The following is a 22,833-nucleotide window of genomic DNA, read 5'->3' as shown; positions in this document are numbered from 1 at the left end:
GTGCTTGCTTGTTACTATGTATGCCTGCATCAGAAATCTCAGTGCCATATCTCTGGTTAGCCTTCACCCCCTTGTCTCTATTATAAGTGTTATCATCATCCAGCCCAAATCCCATTGTGCTAGCATCAGTACGCATACCCTTATGCCTAGAAGTCCTATCACCATGTCCATGCAGTCCAATACAGAATGCTGCATCAAGCCTACCAACTTTCTTCCACCCTTGATTCCTCCTGTCAAGATTAAAACCACTCTATTCTTACCCCCACTGAAGCCTACGCACAACACCCTACCTACAAGAACCTCCCCACTACCTTTAGAAGCAAACACCATCAGCAACCACAACTTGCTACACAGCAACCTACAAGATACTAAGACTAACAGGCCTGATACTATTCCAGAATCCCGGACCATTCCCGCCTCACCGGCCCCAAATCTCCCATGCCCCAAAACTATGAGAAACGTCAGGCTTGGAGCCAGACTAGGCAGATCTTACATAATACCTCCTGGCCCTCTGCCCATAAATAGCCCTCCACAATACATGATAAAAGCCCCACCGAAAATCCACAAACATTCAAAGAAGACTAGATCGGTTTCAGCCACACCTGAACCTCTGCCCATAGCAATAACCCGACTGCTATCCATGGGGCATTGATCAATGCCAGATTCCTGGTGCCCAAGCAGTAGACATTGCGGACTTGATCTTAGAAAGTAAATTGGACTTCCTAGCAATTACCGAGACCTGGCTACATGCAGCAGCAGGCTCCTCCCTCCTCCCTGCAACTCCTGACAACTATAGAATCCTTAGATCAGATAGAAAATCTTCTAGAGGAGGCAGTGTTGCCTTTATAGCCAAAACCACATTGGGGCTCAGAATTGCCTCACACACCCCTACTAAGTCATGTGAATTAATGACTGTGAAACTTCCCCTAATTAATTCATGCACTATAACAATGCATCTAATCTATAGACCCCCTGGAACTATGGGCCCCTTTGAAGAAGATGTTATTACACTTCTTTCCACCAACACAAAGCCTTCTTCACAAATCCTTATATTAGACGACTTTAATCTAGGCTTTAATGGCCCTACAGACCAATCTGCATTGACTCTGGCTATTTCCTTGGTGGAACTAGGCCTCACTAAAACAGCCGTACTCCCCACACATAACAAAGGAAGAATCCTTGGCTGGGTAGCGGACCTTAACTGTGCAATGAATATCACCTCTATCGAACCGCAACCATGGACTGACCACTTTCTACTGGCATTTAAACTTAAAGATTGCATTCTTCCTAATAGAGGATACCTTATGGCTCCACCCATTCCAACCAGGAATAAAGGAATATGACAGTGGATAAACTTAAGCCTTTTCTCCAACCTCTACTTAAACCTTCTCTTGCCTCCTCTGACCCAGCAGAACTAGTGGATCTTTATAACAAAACAATCACCACAGCTCTAGATTGCATTGCTCCTCTGAAAATGCGCAAAAGTAGACCTAAAGCACACCTGAACACCTGGTTCACCCCCAAACTTAAAGCCATAAGAAATGAAAAAAGGAAATGTGAAACAACCTGGAAAAATAACCCATACACAGCCAACAATGACATCCTTCTAAAAATCTCAGCTAACTACAAAGAAGAAATTCTTCTAGCAAAAAGGGATACCTACAAAAAAGGATTGATAAAGCCAGTTCAAGTTCCAGAGAACTCTTTACTATTCTAAGAGAACTTGAATCTTCCATCCCTAAAACAGATAACTGCATCAAGGACAAGAACTGGTGCACCAAAATTCAAGAGGCTCTAGCCAATAAAATCACTCTTCTCCAAAAGAAAATAGCTGCCAAAAAACTAAACCTGTTATCTTAGGCTAATATCCCGAAACATGGCCCTACCGTGCCTAAACCGTCTCAGCATTTCAAATTTACCTCAGTGTCTACCCAAGAAGTACAAAACATTATTGCTTCACTCAAACCCTCCCATTGCCAAGGTGATACCTGCCCAGCATCTGTCATAAAAGAAGCTGCCAGCAAACTTGCCCCCTTCATCACCTCCATAATCAAGGCTTCCTTATGCACATGCACTGTCCCTACCAACTTGAAGAATTCATGGGTACTCCTACTTCTAAAAAAAACATCATTAGACCCTAGCATCCCCGCAAACCTTAGACCCATTGCAACAGTCCCTTTTTTACTTAAAGTCATTGACAAAGCTGCCTACAATCAGATACAAACATATCTGGAGACCAACAAGCTACTTGGACTCTGTCATTCTGGCTTCAGACCCCAACACAGCGCAGAAACAGCCCCGATTGACTTGAAGATCCAGATCAATGACTTGAAAGATAAAGGGAAATCAGCTATCTTGCTCCTGTTGGATTTGTCAGCCGCTTTTGATCAGGTCGATCATAAGCTGCTATGCACGCATCTCTCTACAGCAGCCCACTTTTCAACAGACGCAGCAGCATGGATTGAAGCCTTATTCAACAATGGATCTATGAGAGACTTCTCAGCTACGGCAGCAGCCGATCCCATCCCCATATCCTGCTCAGCCCCACAAGGTTCGTGTGTATTGCCTACCATGTATAATGTGTTCATCAAACCATTGTTTGATGATCTGGACCATCTGGGTGTCACCTACACTAATTATGCAGATGACACCCAGATCCTCAACCCCCTGGCAGGCGAATATGACAAAGACCTTGCTCTTATTAATAAACTCTACCTCATCATTCAGGCCTGGATGGCCACTCACTGTCTGTGCCTGAATGATGAGATGACTGAGCTGCTCCTCAACATGAAAATACTGAGCAGTAAATACCTCTCCTTCAATATTGATGGAAATGACATAAAGGTGACAAAAGAGGTAAAAACACTGGGTTTTTACTTGGACTCCTCACTGAGTCTGCGAAAACAGGTCAGTGCAACAGCATTGGCAACAGCACACACCTGCAAGCTCATTTATTCCTGCAAACCCTTTCTCTCCACAAAAAGCTGCACCAACCTGGCCAGAGCTCTAGCATTGTCTAAAATTGACTACTGCAATGCACTATACCTATGTGCCAGTAAATAGATCATCAATACACTCCAGATCCTGCACAATAATGCACTCAGAACTGACTTGGGCATATCCCGAAGGCAACACATCTCAGAGACTAGACGTGACAACAATTGGCCTTCCATTAAGGAGAGAATACAACTTAAAACATCTTCCCTGACTCACAAATGTCTCACCAATGCAGCCCCTCAATACCTTACTGAAAAATTCACCAAAAACAACCCCATCTGGCCTACTAGGATGACTAACTCTGGCTGCCTAAGAGTTCCCAGGTTCACACTAAAAAAAGCAGGTGGTAGCAGCTTCACAGTTATGGCTGCTCAACCCTGGAACCCCCTACCCACTGCATTAAGAGCCAACCAGTCCCACAAATTCAGGAAAGACACCAAACGTGGGCTCATCTCCAAAGATGCACCTCAGTAGACCCTGCTAGCCTTCCCTAAACTCGAACCATGTACAGTAACACTATCTCTAGCCCACTACATCATACCTTCCACGTTCTGTTTTTTTTTTTTAGGCATTTTTGTTATCCCATATCTCCTTGACATTATTATTATATTTCACTATACTGTATGCACATGCTTGTACCCAAGAAACCATACATGTCCACTACATGGACTGCCTCTGTAAAAAAATAAATGTTTGTATATTCTTTTATTGTATTGACTTACTGTGTATTGCTTATTATGTAACTAACTGTATATATTCCTTTATCGTACTGACTTACTCTGTACTGCCTATTGTGTAACTAAGATAATACAGATCCTTGTAATGCGCCCAGATACCTCTGGGTTTGGAGCTCACTATAAATAAATGAACAAACAAAAAAACAAACAAACAATGCACACCATATTTTTTCAAAAACACTGAACAGGACACAATTGACAAGTGAGACAAAGTGGTTGACACACCCAAATGGCCACAGTCACAGATGCAGCAAGTAACACAGCCATTCCATAGCCAAATCAACAGTGAGTCATGACCGTAAGCATCATGGCACTGCACCATTCACCAACACATTCACAACAACTGCAAAGAACAGTGTCCATGTATTACACCAAAAACAAAACATCACAATAAATAAACTCTCTGACGGCTGTCACATGAACAACAACTGTACTGCATGTAGACACCAAACCACACACATGAGACCACAAGTTGTAAGGCATAGTACCATCCTGAAGCCAATTAACCTATTCAAAGAAAGCCCTGTACCCACAATGCATGTTACACAACAAAAACACGTTCACTGGCCAACCCTTTCCCTGACCGCAACAATGCACACAATATTTAGTAACATCAAAGTAGTCATGATGAATATGAACAACAAAAGAGCAACAAAAGTGCACTGTAAGAGAAATGCACATCTTACCTGTTTCCTGTGCATGCATACGACTGCAAGTATCCACTCGAACCCATCACCCATTAAATCATGACGAATGGATCTGCAGAGTAAGACAAGTCAATGTGAGCGCAGCCAACACATCCATGCACCCAAACATATAGCAAAATGTGTCCCCCTGGGTAACATGCAAAAAACGCAAACAACTCACATGCCAACCATCAATATGTGTCCTGGCACACATGCAGCCAGATCTGCACACTGCATGCAAATCCAACACACAAAACACACACACTGACAAACACCCACCCACAACCCACACACTGCCTGATCCCCCGAGTGCCATGCAGTGAATGGCCATGTCACAGCTACCCCATTATCAAGCTGATGCACACACTCAACACATGCATCTGGCAACAGTCAGCATGCATAACAATGATAGGATCCACAAAATGTAGATTACTGAGACAAATAAAAGGCTGGATCACCCTGGCACTATTTCCACTATTTACTATGCCATGACATGGCATAGCATCATCAGCATAGCACTGGAACAGTGCAGTGTACACTGGCAGGGGAGCCGATGATGCGAAGCCCAAGAACGTCTGAACCCAAATACTCACCAATTGTACTGAAGACAGGATCTTGCAGAAGGCAGCACTTCACAGAGGCAGATGTCAGACCGGAAGGCCGGGCACTGAGGTAACTGGCATGAAACACACAAGCAGACATGACAAAGCAATGAGAAACAGAGACAAAAGACAAATGCACACATAGAGGCGCCGGCAACTAGATAGTGCAAGGTAGTGCAGACTTCAATGTGACTCGATTGCATCGGTTCAAATGTGCATTGAATAGAAGGTACCATTGACATGCACCCAGCAGCTGTCAACATGCCGCTGTAATGCCGCTGTAATCTTCATGGCGCACCATGCATGGCACATGCATTACAAACAAACAAACCTGCTCAATGTAGTGTGCCTGGTGTCTGTTGACAACATAGCATCCCAAACATGTGCATCAATGGTGTTTTTTGTGAACCCTGTTCAAGAAAGCTAAATTGTGTCTTCAGTCTGCGTGAATCAATATTTGTGAATCATTGTATGGGATGCCATGTGTCAGGCAATACACATGTGAAAAGTGCAATGAAACACACACCACCACAACCATCAACACATGTCACAGCCCACAAACAGCTGGTGCTGCCACCTTCTTCACAACTCACCAAGAAAGGCCCTACAGAGATCGCCCACCCACAACTACAATCCCGCAACCTGTGGCACCATGATACGAGTGTGAAAACAGCATGCACAGACACATGAGCAGAAGAACACCATGTGACATTTGCACCCACGAACCTGGACCCGTGCCCCACAAAACAAGTTAAACAAAAGTGAATGCACACAGTGCCAGACTCCCTGCCAAACACCACACCACAAGTGACACCCTGAGTGCCCTTCATTTACCTGCACAGGGTACCCACCTGGCCTGTATACACTGCATCCCACCGGGAAACACATCCTCAAATTATAAAGACATGCATTGCAACAACTTAAAGATAGTGGACATGCATGACAACCATTTAGGGAATCAAAAAACAGGCATAGACCACCCAGTGCAGAAGGACCACAGGGTGCAAGAGAGAAACAGAACACAGATTGAGAATTGCCTACGAGTGGAGAGAGGGAGGGAGAGAGAAGTGAAAACCATAGCAAGGATACACTATCTGGAGTGGAGAAGGGGATGGACATGCCCAACATCACTGTGGGCACATAGAAGTCGACCTAGGGAGGATGATAGTGATATGAGCTCCTGCAGAAGCACCATCATGGTATGAGATCACGGAAGGCACATAAAAGGAAAATAGCAACATGTAGAGGCCACGAAGGACAAAAGCCAAGAAACTGGTAATATATTCGAGAAGATACAATGAACGTGAGAAGCGAGGCAAGCGAGGCACTAGAAGTGCAAAGAAGGAGCTCAAAATGTGGTCTCCTGTCACATGGTCAAGATGAAAATAGGCAAGCTACACCGAGACTTGAAAATAAGACCATGCTCACAGTCCCTTCTATTCCCAGACGCAGTGATACTTGCAAGGCCGAGTTCAAAGATTAATTGAATGGCAGACAGCAGGAGTGATAATGGATGTTGGGCTAATTGGTTGGAGGCATGGTCAAGCCCAGCCCTCTAGCACGTGGGGTACAAGCATGTGTGCTGCTAGTGAGTGGAATATTCCAGAAGGGTACAAGCGTGCCAACCAATTGTAGAGGGCCACGTAGCAAAGCGCCCTATACTTTGAAAGCCCATGAAATGTTGTGTATTTAATTACAACGAAGATGACTTGCACTAGGGGTGGGCATAGCTGTCCACCTGACCATAGAGATCCAATCACAATGATACCCCCAATATAAAGTATACCTAGATGTTTCCCTTAAGCCTATCACAACTCCAAGTAGGTTTTCTGATTTTGCCATGTAGTATGATGTCACGTATGACACATTTTTGTTATAAAAGCAATATTTTTTATGAAAAGCTTTGACACTTATGCTGTGGCCCGTCGGTTGACACCTGCTGTACTCTGTGTTTAGACAATTGCAATTAAAAACAGTTATGTTTTGCCAACTTCCTGATTGGTTCTTATTATTGGTGTAAGAGTAAGATCTGCATCCCCATCCATCCTATAGAGCGCTACCTCGCTTAAAGGGTCTACATTTTCAAAGCTCTGCAGTGTAGCTTGTGCATACATGCCTATCAATGTGAATGGGACATGTTGGCCAGTGGCCTGGCTGGGTGGGACATGTAAGCGAAGAAGGAAGTGGATTTTGATTGGCAATAATCAAAGAGTAGTGTGCACAGGGAAAACACCTGCAGGGCATAGTAAGCAACAGAGGGACTGGGGGAGTAGGCGGGTAGCAGTAAGGAAATATCACCACGGCCAGTGAACCAAGTGTTGGAGAACAGAAACCCCCAGAGTGTAGATGCACCAATAATGCATGTGGCCAAGCAGTACATTCATCCACACTGATCAAAACACTGACAATGAGGAATGTGACAATAGTGCTGCAAAATAACTCCCAAACATGCAGTCAACATCATGAGTGCATCCATAGAAACAATGCACTGGCATAGAAGTGCAAACACACATACACACACATGCATGTGTACATACACACATCAGCACAGACATTCACTGTGACACAAGGTGAAAACCACCAGCTACTCAAGATGTGTACTGCATGCAGAAACCATGGGGAACAATTACCCAGGCAGAACATGCAAGACAGTGCACATGCTTACCTGCTGACTGAGCCAGCATGATGTGAATCCCACATCACCTCCCCCGGGAACTGTGCCTCCAAATGTGTGACAGGAGGTCCAGTGCCTGGCAGAGGGCATGGGGAGTAGGGACGTCAAAGGGTGCAGTGTGTCTCCCCAGGACTGCAGTCACGCCTCATTCCGGAGCACTGTAACAACATGGGCCAAAGCATTATAACATCCATAGTACTGTACGATTTACACAGCACACATGTGTCAATATTCACTCAACCCAATGTTACCTGCGCTTGCCATCCGTCCATCACTATGTAACCATGGCAGTTGATTTCACTGTGCATGGCTGCATATCCACCACTGCATACTGCATGGCCTTGAGAAGGCAACTGCACAACTCAAGGGAACTGTAAAAATCCAAAAGAAAATAGAAAAATTTCCACATTGGAAAGGGATGAACACAAACACATGCCAACATCTGGGCCTGGAGTCTTGAAATAAGAGAATAAAGTATACATGGCAAAGCAAGGGACACAAAAAAAACAGGATATGGCCATACAAAATGTAAATATAAGAATAATTGTCCATCATGGACAGGGGGGGAAGTCGACCCTACAGGGGAAGGGGAAGACTGCATAAAGAAATGTTACTATGAAAAATAAAAAATAAAAGACTCCATGGGCTCATGGACTTCACAGCAACGGTGGAACAGAAGGCTTGTCTGTGCTGGGACCCCCATCCTTCGGTTGATCTGCAGGGGGGCGTGGTGCTGGAGGCAGACCATGCAGTACCAATGCCTTGTCTTCAGAGGCAGCAGCCATGTGTGACACTGATGAATGCACCAGCGCATTTAGGTTTGCAGTGTCTGCATGCATTGCATCACGGAAGGCAGCAGAGTATGTATGTGCACACGCCTGATCCACCTCATCATGGATCAGTCTCCTTGTGGATGTTTGTTCGGCATGGACTGCAGTTCTCTTGTCCTCTATTATATTCCAAGTAAATGTCCACATAACTGTATGGATTGATGAGGCTTTATTCAAGAACTCAGGTAAGGATGCAGCTCTCTCCCTTTGGCCAGCACTTCAACTCATTCAGTTCCTACAATAACATTCTAATGTCTCTCTACATTTTAATTGTTACCAATGGAAGTGTTCTATGCAGAATGGTATGAGATCACAGAACCACTGGTAACTTGAACTATGCACAGTGAAGACTATTTACAATTACATCACACCTTCATCCCTTTGAACATGAACGAGGAAACTTGTTAAATATATCTACACAAATTACATTTTCACAACACGTTCCTTATTGCAAACCTCTCCACCCTCCAGCCAAACTGCATTACCAAGATCATCTAACAATGTCTTAATTTCAGAGAATTTATTATCAGTTTTCTGGTCCACCTTAGGAGTTTTATCTTTGCCTCATACCCTTTCTTGAGATTCTTCAGACTACAACCATGTCTCCCATCATACCACCTTTTACTCTGCTCACCCCTTTGTCTCACCTTCTCTTTCACTGACTGAATATCAACCTTCACAATTTTCGCACATCGCATCCATCCAGGTATCAACGGGGTGTTTGGTTTGCTACCGCGCATCTGTTCAAAGGAAGTGACACCATTCAACATGGGATGGGATGTGTTCCTATACTGAAATACTCTCCAACTCATTTGCTTCTTCTAGTCATCACCAAATTGCACCACCATGCGTATTTCATCCATGACTGTCCTATTAAATCTTTCTACACACCTATTGGTTTGGGGATGATAAAGTGCTGTTCTCTTGTGTTGGACCTCATTCCTGGCCAACCAACTTTGAAATTCACCCAAAACGAATTGAGGACCATTATCTGACACAGTAACCGCCGGCCAACCTTCCCTCCAGAATTTCGTTTCTAAAAAGGTAATTATATTCTTGGAAGTGATGTCTTTGATTACCCCAACCTCCGGCCACTTTGTGAGCAAATCCATCATGACAATAAAATATACTTCCTGCATATCACGAAAATGTCATGGTCCTAATAAATCAATTGCAATTGTATCCCATACTGTGAATCTAGAAAATGCTATGCTATGTAAACAAAACAGAGGAGAAAGAAGAGGATCACAGAGACACAGTAATCGGTTATTTCAAAGAAAAATGCATCTTTATTTTGTGCATGACAGAATGTCACTAATCACTGCAAGCAGCACTCTTGGAGCATGAGTGCATTACCCCAACCCAGCCTGCCTCCAAGACTAAAACTGTGACAGCCCCCTCTGCTCGCTGAACCTAACCTAACATTCAGCCAGCTGTACCTACTGCACAGAACAGAACAGCCACTGTTATACAGAGCAATGACGCATTCATTGTACAATTGTGTGCGTAGAAAACATTCCATTTCAAACTGCGTGCAGTTCTATACTTATGTGCGTGCATATATATTTTCAGTCAGCGTGATCATATACTGGAACATATTGACATGACATGTACTCTACATTCTATTTCTAAGAACAGAATAAGCATATCGTGTCTCTTCGCATCGAGACAGTCTCATTTTCAGAAACCAAAACAAGGATTCGTTCAGTGAAAACATTCTCTGCAGTCGGTATGTAGAAAATAGCCGATTGTCTGCCAAGACTCACTTTTGTTATGAAAACATTTACACACTGGCCCTCATTACGACCCTGGCGGAGGACCATGGTGCAATTTGCACCATGGTCCATGGCGCAAAGCTGCCAACTCCGCCATGGGGGTTGGCGGACTTACCGCCCCATTCCGAGGTTGGCGGGGCGGTAAGTCCCCAATCCCCATTTACCCTTCCCCATTCCCATTTTTGCCCCATAGGGTATAATGGGAGTGGGGAAGGCGTTAATTACGCCACCGTAAATTACGGTGGCGTAATTAACAACAAGTCCCGTAGCGCCATGGATTTTTCCGCCTGCAAAAAGCAGGCGAAAAAATCACCATGGCGCTACGGGAACTCGTAGTCTGGCGGAAAGGTACGCCATGCTTTACGCCAGCGTAAACCTCTTTCCGCCAGGGTCCTAATGAGGGCCACTGTGTTTGGCTACTCTTACGCACACAGCACAAAGCATAATCGTATGGACAAGCCACAAAGCAGACCATATCTAGCTCCTAGAAACACACTACAATGTACTATACATGAATGTTATTGCAGGAACTGAATGAGTTGAAGTGTTGGCCAAAAGGAGAGAGCTGCAGCCTTACCTGAGTTCCTGAATAATGCCTCATCACCCTTCCAGTTATGTGGTTCTCATCAAATATTGAACCATGATAGCTTAGAACAAAACTATAGTGCTTAAACATAGCCTATAATAAATGAATGCAAAATGAATGCATGAATTAGTGGATGGATTAGCTCATGATAACTATCATAGATAAATACAGTTTCACAATACCGTTTTGGGACTATCCGGTATCACCATGGGGGCTAGTCCTCAAGTGCCTGTCACTATCTCTGCATTGCTCGTACTGTTTGATCTTTGTCTCAATAAAAGCGTCAATCCCTGGCGACCAGATATACATTCTGATCAGCGCTTTTGTCCTACTGATTCATATGTGGGATCTATAACCAAGATCTACAACTTTCTCCTGCATGCCTTCAGGTACAACCAGAAACTGCCCTCTACACAACATGTTGTCTATGACACATAACTCATCTTTGACTCTCCTATATTCTCTTAATTTCCCTTTTGCATTCTCTTCAATGTTACACCTGCACTTGAGCAGCGTCTTTCTCATGGTCATCATCCTCCGCAACTTTGCTGCTAACCACTCCTCCTCCTGAAGAGATTCCCCCACAACAAATATGTCACTAATCTGTAGAGAAGGAGCCAAGTAGCCCCACCTCAACCATCTCACCCATATTGCCTATACGTTGGGGACCAGGGTGCGAGACACGTGCAGTACCATTGAAAATACAGATACAGAGGACACTACTGGAAGTAAGGTTCCCATTGAGAAAGCCATACCTGTATACACGACAGTATGATGGCCGTTTGAATGAGATCCCAGAAGAAACAGAGCAAATGTCTGGAAGGGAAGAATGGTGACATCACACGCATGAAGTCTGACTGACGCACATAGAAGAGATGCAGGGACAAGAGAATTAAGATATTCTATAAAGCATCAAGAAAGTATCAAAGATAAGTGCCATCTTGGGATCAAGATTAAGAGGCTTATGCTACAGAAACAATGAAGATAGTAAGTCATTTTACACGTGCACATAAAGAAACACAAGCAGATGAAGTATTCTTGAGGCTAGCTAAGTAGTGAATAGATTGCGCCATGCGCCAATGTATACATATATAGGAATGAGTAAAGAATGGATGTTTCCACTCCTTATTATACCAGTGCTGGACAAGAATGGAAGGCCTTTACAGTGTGTTGCAATTATAAAAGAAATTGGATTAACAGGAGTGAAACTCAGAAAGGCGACGCTGGATGAGCCCCAAGAAGCCAAGGTCATATCAGACTGAGATGAACAGACATTGGATACAAATCGTGTGAAAGAACGAAACTCCTGTTCAAAGGCACGGACAAAAACAAGGAAGACTACAGATGTCTATTAGAAAATAGTATTTTAAATACACTAGAGCTCAATATTGTGGTCTTCAGTCACGTGGAAGGATGAAGTTGGACAAACATGACGACCACACCTATGCATGAAGGCAGAGCATGCCTTCACTCCCCTGAATTCTCCAGAGCAAAGAACACTCCCAATGACAAGTTCAAAAGTTCAAAGCCTTAATTGACAGCAGACCACTGAGGTGATGATAGATGATATGCTAATTGGTGGGAAGCTATGGTTCTGACCAGCTCACCAGCACCTGGAAGCCCAGCCTGTGTGCTACTAGCATAGGTGGAAAAGTAGTGACTGATGTAAGAGTGCCAGCCAATTGTAGGGGGCCGCATTATTAAGGGTCCTATAGCTTGTGTAACCAATGGAACGTCATGTACACATTCATAGTGACTTGTTTGAGAGGAGGGCTTAGTTGCCCCACCTGATGTTAAGGAGCCTATTACTCTCTTAGACTAGTAAGAAACATATACTTAAATGTTTGCTTTAGACCCAATCACAATTGCCACTAGGTTTTTGTAGTTTGCCACATAGGATGACGTTAGTAGATACGTAGGTTGACATAAACAATGATGAGTTTTTACTATAAAGAAGATGATTTTTCTGCAGCAAATTGGGAAACCATGCGGTGAGACGTTCGTTGATGTCCGTTGAACTCCATGTTTTAGATGATTGATATTAAAACAGTTAACCTTTTTGCCAACTACCTGAGTCGTTCCAATTATTGATGTTTGAGTAACTTCTGCATCCCCATTCGCCTCCAGGGTTTGCTACCTCATCTTAAAGGGCTGGGCGGACCCCCAATTAAAATCCTTTCCTTACCTAGTATTTCTACATCATCATTTGAAACCACTGGCTTCCTGGATAAAACATCTACGACTATATTGTTTTTACCACTCACATGTTCCACAACAAATTCCAAACCTTGTAACCTTGTGATCCATTTTGAAATGCATATGCATACACCATCCAAACCCTTCTTGTTAAAAATGGCTATAAGTGGTTTATGATCAATGTGAACTATGAACTTCCTTCCAAATAAATACACCTTGAATTTTAAATTAGCCCACAAATGGCCAAAACCTCTTGCTCAATAACTGAATATCAACATTCCACCTCTTTTAGAGTCCTGGAGGCATCCGCTAAAGTGTATTTTCTTGAGCCCTCCTCCTGCATCAAAACACCACCAAGCCCACTCTCTGATGTATCTGTATACACTATGGTCTTGGCTTCCTCTCTTAAACCTTGTAGAATGGGTGCCTTCGTTGTGTCTGCTTTACAACTTTGAACTCCTCTTCACACTTCTCATTCCATTCAAAAACAACTCCTCTTCTTGCCATTTTAATCAAATTAGTGGTGTTGCTTGCTAATCCTCGAATAAACTTCCCATAATACTCAATGAGACCAAGACATTAAGGCACTTCATTCTTGTTAGTTGGTGCAGGCATGTCTACAATTGCCTTTCCTTTGCTCCCTTTTGGTTTCAGCCCCTGTCCAGAAATACTGTAGCCTAGATAATCTACTTGTCTCTTTCTGAACTTGCACTTATCTAAGGTTAGCGTCAATCCTGCTTCTTCTAGTTTCTTTAGCACACTCTTGAGTCTCTTATCATGTTGTTTGATATTCCCACCACCACCAAGATATCATCCTAATAGAACTTTACCCCACACAAACCTTCCAGAATGCTATGCATGGCACGCTGAAAAATACTGGCCGCAGAAATAAGGCCAAAGGGCATCCTGACACACTTGAACAAACCCACATGTGCTATAAATGTGAGAATGTCATACGAAGAAAGATGCATGTTAGGCTGTGCGTACATCTAACAAACAGGGTAATTCATAGATTTTCGCACAAAGGTGGCGCACGCGGCTGGCGCACAGCGTGCCCGTGCGAATGTCTGCGCCAGCCGCGTGCGATAAAACCAATTTCCGTGCACAGCGTATTCATGGATTCCCACCTCCAAAAGCAGATGTGGCGCAGAGTGGCGCAGCGACCCTGCAGCAGCGCCAGTTACGCCCCCAAGAACGCCCTCGCGCAAGGAAAAGCCATCAAGATCGCAAAACCATCGCAAAGGGCTACGCCAACCCTGTACCAGTGCGAGAAGTAACACACGCGACCTGGCCTGGGGGAGCGTGTGCGTGTATTTCAGGGGTGCGCGAGAAGTTCCACACGCGATTGGCCTGGGCGCGTGTATTTCAGAGGTGCGCGAGAAGTTCCACACGCGATTGGCCTGGGCGCGTGTATTTCAGGGGCTCGCGGGTGGTTACACACGCGATCGGGCCTGGGGGAGCGTGTGCGTGTATTTCAGGGGTGCGCGGGAAGTTTCACACGCGATTGGCCTGGGCGCGTGTATTTCAGGGGCTCGCGGGTGGATTCACACGCGATCGGGCCTGGGGGAGCGTGTGCGTGTATTTCAGGGGTGCGCGAGAAGTTTCACACGCGATTGGGCTGCGTGCGGGTATTTCAGAGGTGCGCGAGAAGTTCCACACGCGATTGGCCTGGGCGCGTGTATTACAGGGGCTCGCGGGTGGTTTCACACGCGATCGGGGCTGGGGGAGCGTGTGCGTGTATTTCAGCGGTGCGCGAGAAGTTCCACACGCGATTGGCCTGGGCGCGTGTATTCCAGGGGCTCGCGGGTGGTTCCACACGCGATCGGGGCTGGGGGAGCGTGTGCGTGTATTTCAGGGGCGCGCGAGAAGTTCCACACGCGATTGGCCTGGGCGCGTGTATTTCAGGGGCTCGCGGGTGGATTCACACGCGATCGGGCCTGGGGGAGCGTGTGCGTGTATTTCAGGGGTGCGCGAGAAGTTTCACACGCGATTGGGCTGCGTGCGGGTATTTCAGAGGTGCGCAAGAAGTTTCACACGCGATTGGCTTGGGCGCATGTATTACAGGGGCTCGCGGGTGGTTTCACACGCGATCGGGGCTGGGGGAGCGTGTGCGTGTATTTCAGGGGTGCGCGAGAAGTTCCACACGCGATTGGCCTGGGCGCGTGTATTCCAGGGGCTCGCGGGTGGTTCCACATGCGATCGGGGCTGGGGGAGCGTGTGCGTGTATTTCAGGGGTGCGCGAGAAGTTCCACACGCGATTGGCCTGGGCGCGTGTATTTCAGGGGCTCGCGGGTGGTTTCACACGTGATCGGGCCTGGGGGAGCGTGTGCGTGTATTACAGGGGTGCGCGGGAAGTTTCACACGCGATTGGGCTGCGTGCGGGTATTTCAGGGGTGCGCGCGAAGTTCCACACGCGATTGGCCTGGGCGCGTGTATTTCAGGGACTCGCGGGTGGATTCACACGCGATCGGGCCTGGGGGAGCGTGTGCGTGTATTTCAGGGGTGCGCGAGAAGTTTCACACGCGATTGGGCTGCGTGCGGGTATTTCAGAGATGCGCGAGAAGTTCCACACACGATTGGCCTGGGCGCGTGTATTACAGGGGCTCGTGGGTGGTTTCACACGCGATCGGGGATGGGGGAGCGTGTGCGTGTATTTCAGGGGTGCACGAGAAGTTCCACACGCGATTGGCCTGGGCGTGTGTATTACAGGGGCTCGCGGGTGGTTTCACACGCGATCGGGGCTGGGGGAGCGTGTGCGTGTATTTCAGGGGTGCGCGAGAAGTTCCACACGCGATTGGCCTGGGCGCGTGTATTCCAGGGGCTCGCGGGTGGTTCCACACGCGATCGGGGCTGGGGGAGCGTGTGCGTGTATTTCAGGGGTGCGCGAGAAGTTCCACACGCGATTGGCCTGGGTGCATGTATTTCAGGGGCTTGCGGGTGGTTTCACACGCAATCGGGCCTGGGGGAGCGTGTGCGTGTATTACAGGGGTGCGCGGGAAGTTTCACACGTGTTTGGGCTGCGTGCGGGTATTTCAGGGGTGCGCGAGAAGTTCCACACGCGATTGGCCTGGGCGCGTGTATCACAGGGGCTCACGGGTGGTTTCACACGCGATCGGGGCTGGGGGAGCGTGTGCGTGTATTTCAGGGGTGCGCGAGAAGTACCACACGCGATTGGGCTGGGTGCGGGTATTCCAGGGCTGCGCGGGAAGTCTTACACGCTCGCCTACAACACGTAATCATGGAAACGAACGTGGGCAATCCGGAAACACGTACGCCAGCAGGAAGTAGGCGTACGTCCACTCGCACAGCATAAAAGTGCACGCAAACAACAAACAAGCTCAGACACCAGGATGAACATACCGTTCCTAGCAGCAGTGGCCGTGGGATACCGCAGGAGGAGGAGGAGGATAGTCAGGGCCAGAATTTTTACACCCAGAACCAGCCTTTTTGGGATGCCTGATGACCATGTGTATGGCAGGTACAGGTTTCCACCTCACATAATACTCGACCTGGTCAGTGAGTGGGAGGATGACCTCACATCAACCACCCTGTGCTCCCAAGCACTCAGCCCCCTGGAGAAGTTCCTCAATGTACTGCACTTCCTGGCCACTGGATCATTTCAGCGGACAAGTGCCATAGTGGGGGGGGGGGGTGTCACAGGCCACGCAGTCACGCTGCCTACACCAGGTCTTGGCCATCATCACTGCACGGCCATCAGTCCGCAGGCACATATACCTGCCCAGAACACCTGCAGAAAGGCAGGCTGTTGCCCAGGACTTCTACAGGGTGGCACAATTCCCCAAAGTGCTAGGTGCCATTGATTGCACCCATGTGGCTCTACGTCCCCCCAGGGCAACTGAGCACATCTATAGAAACCGCAAGCACTGGCATTCCATCAACGCCCAGGTAGTATGTGATGCCAAGGGAATCATCACCTCAGTATACGCCAACTATCCAGGCTCCACCCACGACAGTTTCATCAACAGAATGTCTACCCTAAACCGGGACATAGAAGCTGGGCGGCATGGCGATACATGGCTGCTCGGTGAGTATAAATGCCACTGCGCATGCATGCATGTCAGATACTGAGTAATGTCACAACCCCACTGATGATACCCATCACCACCTCCCCAGGGGACAGTGCCTACCCTCTCAGCACCCACATGATGACGCCAATTCGGAACCCCACCACGCCGCCCCAGGTAAGATACAACACAGCCCACATTGCAACCCGGGGCATCGTGGAGCGCACATTCGGAGTGCTCAAGTCACGCTTCCGCTCCCTTGACCGTTCTGGCGGACAGCTGTTATACGCTCCCCCAGTAGTGTGCAGGATCATAGTGGCAGCATGTGTCCTGCACAACGTTGCAACACGCTGGGGCCTGGCCGTGGACATGGTGGTGCCCCCACATCCCCAACCACAGGCATGCCCACTGCGCATGGGAGGGGAAAGGGCACGGGGTGAGGCAGCCCGTACGCAGCTCTTGGTTAATTACTTCACATAAAATCACACCCCTGTGGAGTGCACACAGCCCTGGCACATACCAGCTGACAATCAATGATGATTGTTACTGACAATTATGATGTGTCAATGGACAGTCAACTGTCACAACCATACCAGCCTGAGATTGTACATCTGGAAGTGTTCCATTGTGTGCTTCACAAACTACACAAACAGCACCAATGCTGCGTTCAAAAGACACACTTCTATGCTGCTGAAATCATTACCCCCTTGCAAGACACAACATGACAACAGTGCCATGTCACCCAACCCCTCCCCAGCACCGCCACCCAACACACCATGGCATGACATGCCACGTGAGAGCAAACAAAGTAATCCCCCAAACATGACACATGTCACAAAGTACAGTGTCCCTAATGGAAAATGGCCACACACAATATGCCCACATGAATGTAGAAACAACAACACACATGACCAAATACTTACCACAATACAATCGACATAGCATAAACATGACAGTACTAAGGCAAAGGATACGTAGTCTTACAACATGAGAATGCCAGCACATCCACCACCTCCAACTGTACAGTGTTGTTGCCACGCACATCTGGAAGTCCACTGCTCACAACATGAGCCCCATCTCCATAGTGTACGGCCTTGTGAAGACATGAGGAATGAACCTGCAAATCAGGAGGGAGACATGGATGCACAAGCACACATCAATACACCATGCAGTGCACAATACAACAACAATATGCACTAGGAATGTATACACAGTATTGACTACAGACTGCCCACACAGCTCATGGGAGTCCAACGTCACTGTGTAATTCACTGTCACTTGGGCACACCCTTTGCAAGCCCATGGAAACGGGAAGCAGGAGGGGTGTGTGTCTCACTGACCCAAGCATCTAACCCAAACTCAGGACAAGCCTGCATGTGCCCAGCGGAATACAGTGGATGCCCACGGGAGCCACACAAGGCAACACACTGCAACAAAAAATCAAAATTCAAAAATCGAAAATCAAAATTCAAAAATCAAAAATCAAAAATGGCCATGTGTGGGCCAGGGGGGGTGGGGGAGGCCACCCAGGAGGTCCGAGGACAGGGTGCCCAGCAACAGTCACCTGCGTGAATGTTGCGAAAAAAAAACACCTCCATGGGCTCATGGCCTGCACGGCTACTAAATAGTGGGAGATTCACTGCTGGATTCGCTCTCCTCAACCTCTGCTGCTGCTGCCACAGGAGGTGGTGGTGCCATGGGGGGCAGCCCACGCAATGCCCTAGTTTGGTCCTCCATGGCAGCAAGCATGTGGGCCTGGAAGGCCTCGTTCTGGAGGGATATGGTGCGGAGATCCCCATGCAACACCCGACGTGTTGCCCGGACCTCCGCCCGAGTTGCCTGCATCTCTGCTGAGAGCGTACGGGTGACGCGCTCCAGCAGCTGTTCCGTCCTGGTGACAGTGGAAGCCTCAAGGTCCACAAGAGTGTGCCTGAGGTGCCGGACCTCTCCCCTCAGGGCTACCCTCTGTCCCTGGGCATCTATAGAAATGGATTCCCTCAGATTGTCCAGGGCCACCTGTCTGTCCCTGTTGGATGCCAACATGTCCTCCCTGACTGATTGGCAAATGGAGTCTGTTGCCTGCTGTAGTAGCTCCATCTGCCTTTCAGGGGGGACAATGGAAGTGGCCACCCTCTCCATGGCCTGAGCAATCATTTCGGATGATGCTGCCTGTTGGTTGGCCATACCGTAAATGGATTGCTCCCATGCGGTATTGCCTGGTGGCGGACGGCCACCGCGTTGGCGGGCACCACACCTGTCTGGGGCAAGGCGAACTGCGCCTTGCTGTGTCGGCACTGCCTGAGGCTGCAGGACTGCATTTCCCCTCTGAACTGCTGGCCCAGGAACAGGATCAGATGTTGCGGAGTGTGGCCCTGCATCCGTAACCACCACAGGCGCACCTACCAACACTGACATCCCCATAGTGGGCTCTACCCCTGGTGCAGGTGGGTCGGACAGAACAGTATCCCTTCCATGAACACATACCTGCAAATCCACATAGGCCTCATCCGAATCAACACCTGAAAAGAGTTCTGGGGAGGTGCAGCCAGGGACACCCCGGGACAGTATGGCCTGCAGCAAGAGAGGGTTCTCCCCCACAACCAAACCACGTCCCCCACTGGTGCCTGGTCGTGCTTCAGATCCCTCCTGGGCCTGCACCATCTCCTCTCCCTCAACAGCATCAGGTGCGTCATCCTCTGCAAAAACAAGAAAGAAAAAAAATGGAAACAGGCATTAGCACCATGGCACGCTATTAGGCCAGACAAGCTACAGTACCAGTACTTGATTTACACATGTCCCACATGACTATAACCCTCCCATGCATGCACTGGCCATGAGTTGGAAGGGGAGGAAAATGTCAGACACTGATGACACCAAGATGGGAGAGCAACACATCAGCTGCATGCTGGCTAGCAATGCCATCACACATTGGCCTGTGAGTGGCATGTCCAATACACATACATGACACATGCCATCACACCGATGGCATGTACCATGCCCATGACATATATGTGGCAATGGGGCAAAGTGATGCACAGTAGAACCAGGTGAATTCCTACAATCGGCCTGCTTAATCAGCTTAATACGGAACAATGTGGTAGCAAGATGCCACTTCAAGGGCAACTGGCGCAATGTAGTGCAAAACGCCTACTGTGGCCAGAAGGGACACTGTAATACCCAAATCCCGGGGCGCAGAATGCATTGGATGAAGCACATGGGTGGGACAAAACACTCAGGCACACACACCCTGACCTGGCACTCAACCGAATCCCCTCCCACAAACTACATACACATGGATCACACACACATGCATGTGCACTCACCGGACAATGCCTCGTAATCTGGCAGTTCTCCCACACCTTGGATCTGCTCCTCTGTGACGTAGGTCCCAGCAACATGCTCATGTAGAGTGAGTTCTATGTCCTCTTGTGGAGACCCACCTCCAGTCACCAGAGTTGCGGCATGACTTGAGGCCAGCTTTGTCTTTGCCCTAAGCTTAAGGTCGTTCCAGCGCTTGTAGCACTCAACAGCTGTGCGCCTCATGAACCCAAGGGCACTTATGCTGTCCGCGATGGACTGCCAGTGTGCCTGACGTCGAGCAGGTGTAATCCTACACCCTGAAGTGACCAACATTTCGGCGTCATGTTCGGACACATACTGCACAAGTGCATCCAGTTCGGCATCATTGAAGCTAGGCTTCCTTGGCGTGCCGGACCGTGTAGCCGTGTCGGGGTCATCAGCCTGTACTGGACGAGCACTCTTCCTCTTTCTTTTTGTGGGTGGTGGGGATCCGGAGTGCCCTACGCCACTCTGGACACTAGAGGCAGGAGCACCGGTGGACTGTGTAGTAGTAGTGTGCGATGGCACACTGACCACATGTCTTTCTGCAGGCATTAGCTGAAGTGTGATGATGCTCAGGGGGAACCTCATTCTGATGTACCGGGACCAACACTGTCCTTGCTGGGGGAGTCAGAGATGGGGTGGACGGAGCTGCAGCTGCCCCTGCAGCCTCCCCACCCCGCCTACTCGGGGCAGCAGATAACATGGCTGCCCCTGTACCACGTGGCCTGGTGACACTGGCTTGCGCCGCCACCCGTGGCCTAGACTTGGCGACCTGGAAGTCAGCCTGGGAGTCACCCTGTGCTAGGTCAGGTGCCACAACGGGCCGGTCCAACAAGGGCTGAGCAGGGATGGTGTCAGCCACGTTTCCCTCAACCATGGGGGGGGGTGTCCCTGACTGGTCCTCCACACGTGGGGGGCTTGGGGGAGTCTGCAAATCCTGGCCACGTCCCCTACCGCGCCCACCACGCCCACCTCTTGAGGCTCGGCCACCTTTGCCACCCTTACCACTTGCTCGCCTCCCAGCCATGGCACTGATGGAGTTGTGCGTATGGGAGTTGCAGTGGACAATTGTCCTGGGCAATTGGGGGTCAAAGGGGTAGGGTACTAGATGGAATTCGTACCCAAGTGCTCTAGCAAGGCTGTATGTAACCCCTGGGGTAAGATGACGGGTCACGCAACGCACAGGCACCCCTAAAACAGAAAATGACGTGCACGCGACCCCTCATAGACCACGTGCGTGGGAAAAGGAACCTGCACTACGCTGTGGCACCCAGGAACACAAAAATGAACGTATGCGTGTCACACGCAGCCTACAATGACCTCTGAAGGGGTACGCTACACACGGGGCTAGCACAGTTGGTAAATGCGTGCGCGACTCACCGTCTGCCTGGGAAAAGAGCGTGAAAAATACGCGCGTGCGCGCGTTGGCAACACCCCCGCCAAAAGAAGAATTGTACACTGTCTGAGGAGACAGGACAAAAGGAGAAGTCAACGCTGTTTGAGGAAACAGGTCAAAAAGATTATCAGAAAAATACTGACAGAGGTTACAGGGAGTACGAACTGGAAACGCTGTGAAGTAAATCGCGTGTGAACCGACAAGAAGTACAGATTTCACCGACTCGCTCTCCACGGGAAGCACGTACAAGGAAATGACGTACTACACGCACCTTTTAAACCGCAGCACACGTCCAACGTCACTTCCGCATATACGCACTGAGGCACTATCCTCCAATCACGCAGGCTGACACTCGGACGTGGGTACAGGGAGACGCCCGCGCGTGTCACTTCACAGTGGCGCCTGCGCTGTCAGGGCCTTTGGTCCAATGGAATTGTGTACACAGGCCAATCGCGTGTGGAACTTCTCGCGCACCCCTGGAATACACGCACACGCTCCGCGCCCAGGCCAATCGCGTGTGGAACTTCACGCGCACCCCTGAAATACACGCACACGCTCCCCCAGGCCCGATCGCATGTGGAAACACCCACGAGCCCCTGAAATACACGTACCCCGCTCCCCCAGGCCCGATCGCGTGTAAGAACACCTGCGAGCCCCTGAAATACACGTACCCCGCTCCCCCAGGCCCGATCGCGTGTGAAAACACCCGCGAGCCCCTGAAATACACGTACCCCGCTCCCCCAGGCCCGATCGCGTGTGAAAACACCCGCGAGCCCCTGGAATACACGTACCCCACTCCCCCAGGCCCGATCGCGTGTAAGAACACCCGCGAGCCCCTGGAATACTTGTACCCTGCTCCCCCAGGCCCGATCGCGTGTGTAAACACCCGCGGGCCCCTGGAATACACGTACCCCGCTCCCCCAGGCCCGATCGCGTGTAAGAACACCCGCGAGCCCCTGGAATACACGTACCCCGCTCCCCCAGGCC

The sequence above is a fragment of the Ambystoma mexicanum genome, chromosome 3p (assembly GCF_040938575.1).
Source record: "Ambystoma mexicanum isolate Mex_15411 chromosome 3p, UKY_AmexF1_1, whole genome shotgun sequence".
NCBI classification, from domain to species: Eukaryota; Metazoa; Chordata; class Amphibia; order Caudata; family Ambystomatidae; genus Ambystoma; species Ambystoma mexicanum.
This window is presented reverse-complemented; position numbering follows the sequence as displayed.